Raw genomic sequence first — 4,569 nt, 5'->3', positions numbered from 1 at the left:
CTTTATCCATATTTTGCATTTTCCTATTTTCCTTCAAGGATTTTTTTTTTTAATTCTTTCTTTTCATCTATATAAGTAAGGTTGGAAGTTAGTCGAGATAAACAAAAGTTTAAGCTTGACTCATAAAAATTGAGTTTGGCTCACGACTTAGGGGTAGCAATGGGTAGGGTTGGGTAGGGTTTGGAGTCAACTCTAACCCTACTCGCGGGTTGAGATTTTTATATAAACTCAACCCTACCCTACCTGTGGGTTGAGAATATCTCAACCCTAACCCTACCTGCGGGTATCCGACCCTACCCGCGGGTTAAAAAAAAAAAAGCAACGTTATTATATAACTTGATGATAATTTAAAATAGAATTGACTTTTATGTAAAAAAAGTTTATTAAATTATCAATTAATGATCTTCTTTTAATGACTAAGGATCTTTTGTATTTAGTAAGAAGTCTTTAGTTCAACATCCACTTAAAATATATTTTTATATAAATATATAACATATACATATATAGGGTGCAGGTTGGTCGGGTAGGGTTGAGGCTCAACCCGCACGAAAACCCTACCCGCACCCTACCCTACCCGCTGCGAATCGGGTTGGCAACCCTACCCAACCGGGTGGGGTCGGGTTGGGTACCCGCGGGTAGGGTACATATTGCCACCCCTATCACGACTCGACTTATTAATAATTGAACCTATTTTTTAAGCTCAAACTCAGCTTACCAAAAGCTCACGAGGTGGCTTTAACTCACAAATTAGCTCAAATAATAAGAACATAATCTATAATTCTATATCAATAAATTATAATTTTTTTTATGTTCTACATTAAAATTATATATAAAAAATGTATATAATCAAACCAGCTCATGAGTTAATGAACTGAGCTTATTCAAACTCAAGTTCGACTCATTTAATTTATGAGTTCAATTCCAGACTTAAGTTTGACTCACTAGCTCATGAGTTTAGCTTATCGAGCTATTAACGAGTTAAGTTTAAGCTGACTCATGAACTGACTTGCCTCACTTCCAACCCTATATATAACTCATATCCACTCAACTATTTAAGGGATAAAATTCGAATTCATTTTAAAGATCTTTATTAAGCAAAAATATTAAATAAATTTTAATTCTTGATTTAAGATTTATATTTTAAAATTTAAATTTTATAATGTTTTAATTTTTTATTTTTAATAATAATTTATTTTTTTAAATATTAGAATTTTTTACTTTTGTCCAAAATGTATTAGGACGTGCCTTCATTTTATTATTCAAAATTGATGGTTGAATTAGATTGTTAAGTTTTTAAAATAATCTACTTCATATGAATACTATCATATTAGTTGATATAAGTTAAGTTACATAAATTAATTTTAAAATATTATATTAACTACAATCAAAAGTATTTATAAATTAATTAGAGGTTAATATTATATAAATGTATTGAATAGAAATTAGTTATACATCTATTTTAAACAAATTTATGTAAAATGAATAAAGCAAATTTAATTAAATATATACACATAAATCGAATCGATCAAATTCAAGTAAATCGAATTAACTAACAAACACAAATAAAAAATAGTAAATTGATCTGATTTAATTTGATTTACTAATTTTCTACTACAACAACCACGACCAAGTGGAATGAATAGAGAAAGTGGCTACTCAGCTTTACATTATACTCACTTACTCTAATGCTATTATAAGGCTACTTTACTACACTAGTTCTCTAAATTTACTATTTATTCATAATATAAAATAAATATCTAGCATACTATATAGTTATCATAAGAGCATCGTTGAGTATTATTAAATTTTTTGTCGAATTTAGCATTGCGTGTTATCGTCAATTTAACAGGAAAAAATTGGAATTATTTTATCGTATCAAATATTTATCGTCGGATTTGCTATTCCAATGGTAAACTAGTAATAATTGGATGAAAAATGGAAAATTTGGCGCGAATTCGTTACCGTCCGATAGATCCGAAGATAATTCAATTTAGTGCGGTGCAGCGTTTTAGTCACACGTAAAATATTATTGTCGAATTTAGTCGCCAATAAATCCGATGATAACGAGTCCTAAAATTCAAAGTGTGAATCCTTTTCCATTTATTTCGAATCCCCGGCCCTTCTTTCTCTCTCTCTACCATCTCTTCTCCCACTCTCTCTCTAACCCTCTTTCCGCTGCTCCGTCAGTCCCGCCACCGCTGGCAGCCCACTTCACCGCCTCCTCTCTACGCCTCACCCTCTGCAGGCACTGTAGCCCACACTCTCTCTCACCCTCTCCCTTGACATCCTTTCTGCGCGGCCCCCTTCTCTCTCTCTCCGTGCCATCCACCTCTGCCAGCTACCACCAACAACACCAACCCTCCAACATTCTCCCATCGTCATTGCTATCGCTGTTACTGTCTTTACTGTTGTTGCTGTTGCTACTGTTATTGCCGCCGCTGCTCTCTTTTCTGTTCTCTTCTCTACTCCTGGATTCTAGGTTCTTCTTCATTTTAATATTAATTTCACTCTTTGTTTTAGTTATTCTTAATATTATTATAGGTTTTAGTTATTAATTAATTTTATGCTTGAGTTAGATTTAATTTTAAATTTTAGAGGATTTAGATTGTTAAGATATGCTAGATATAAAGTATTATATTTTAAGTTGTTGAAAAGTATTTGAAATTATTAATGAAGTGATCAATTTATTTGGATATTCTGCTGGAAATGTTGTAAATTACTGCAGCTATTATATTGTTAATGTTGGCTTCTTGTCAATTAGAGTTGAAAGAATGCTTGGTTGTGTTATTTGATAAGTTTGATGCTTTTGAATACCAAGTATTCCATAATATGCATCTTGTAATAATTGAATTTTTGGTGTGTATGCAATGATATAATGTCATATTGGTTTGTTTATGAACTTACTTTTAATTGCTATATATCATACTTTAAAACTTTACTTTTGTACAAATTTACCATAAATTGTTATCTTTCGTATGTGTATTAATATTTTTAGATTTGGTGAATTTAATTGAGTTTTGACTAATGTTGTGGATTGAGGTTGGTTGGATTTGTAGGACGGTGGATATATATCCAGTTTTAGAGAAGGTTATGTCAAATTTTTTTTTGAATAGTATAAATATTGAAGAATTTGTGTTGATTAGTGTTAATTGGTATTCTCTTTGTAGACATGACGACTAGTAGCAGAGGTGTCATGAGTTAGTCTCGTGGTCGTGGTAGAGGGAAGGTTTCTACCAGTACCCTAGGGACTTCTTAATCATCTCCCTCTACTTCGATTACCCCGTCAACCCCTGTGACGTCGCAGGTGGGTCCACCAGACCAGTAATTCATCATGGTCCCGAACCCCAACTACGTGGCTCCTTCTGCTATGTCCCTCCAACTCCAGCGACAGAGGCCGCGACGCCGGAATTCTCTAATGCGTCCCAGCTAGATGTCCTTCCACTACTGCCTATCATACCAATGAGCAGATGCGCACTGGAGGCAGCGGCGCTTAGGGCTGGCAATTCATATCCTATCCACAGGTACCCAACCCGGTCCAACCCGTTCAGGTAGGGTAGGATACCCTACCCGTTGCGGGTAGGGTAGAGTACGGTCCGGGTAGGGTACGGGTTTAGGGTGTACTCTACCCTACCCTACCCGCACCTCAAATATAACACATATTTTATAAAAATTAGGTATATAGTGAAGGAAGTGAGAGTTAAACCCACAACCTCTCTTATGTAATAACTTACAATAAGTGAACAACCACTAAACTAGTTAGTTAATTTAGTAATTTAGAGCATTAGTTTGTTATTTTTTATGTTATTAATATGTATAAAATTTGAAATGATTGAATTTTATATTTACTTTGAAAAAATTTGATATTTCTACGGGTAGGGTAGGGTAGGATAGAGTTTAGAACTTTAGGGTGTGGGTAGAGTTAGGGTTGAGAGATTCTCAACCCGCGGGTAGGATAGGGTAGAGTTTTAATAGAATTTTCAACCCGCTGGTAGAGTTAGGGTAGGGTCCAAACCCTACCATACCCTACCCATTGCCAGCCCTAGCGGCGCTGCTAATTAGGCACCGACATCATCACCTAGACCGCCGCCTCAGCAGGGGAAAGACGACGACAACTAAGATTAATGGGGTCCGTAGGGTTTAGGGATTTTATGCACTAATTTTGTAAAAAAAAAAAAGTGAATTTGACTACTAATTGTGCATTAATTGCGAAAAAAATTGCTTACAGTCAGATTTATCGGCGAAAAAATCTGACGATAAATAGACATCACAAAACATAATATGGCGCCAAAATTACTGTCGAAAAAATCCGCCAGTAACCATAAACCGCTTATTTTCATCATGTTGATTGCAAATTTCAAATGCAAAATCCGCTAGTAATTACCGTCAGACAAAATAATTCGCCGGTAAATGTTTTCCAACGCCGTTTATACCTCAGATGCATTTTGTCGTAAATCTAACGGTAAAAAAATTACCGGCGGATTTCAATAATAAATTCGCCAGTAAATCTAATGATATTTAATATTTTTCTTATAGTGTATTATTTATTCAAAAAATAATGATTATGATTAT

The sequence above is a fragment of the Arachis ipaensis genome, chromosome B03 (genome assembly GCF_000816755.2).
Source record: "Arachis ipaensis cultivar K30076 chromosome B03, Araip1.1, whole genome shotgun sequence".
NCBI classification, from domain to species: domain Eukaryota; kingdom Viridiplantae; phylum Streptophyta; class Magnoliopsida; order Fabales; family Fabaceae; genus Arachis; species Arachis ipaensis.
Note: the sequence above shows the minus strand (reverse complement) of the source record.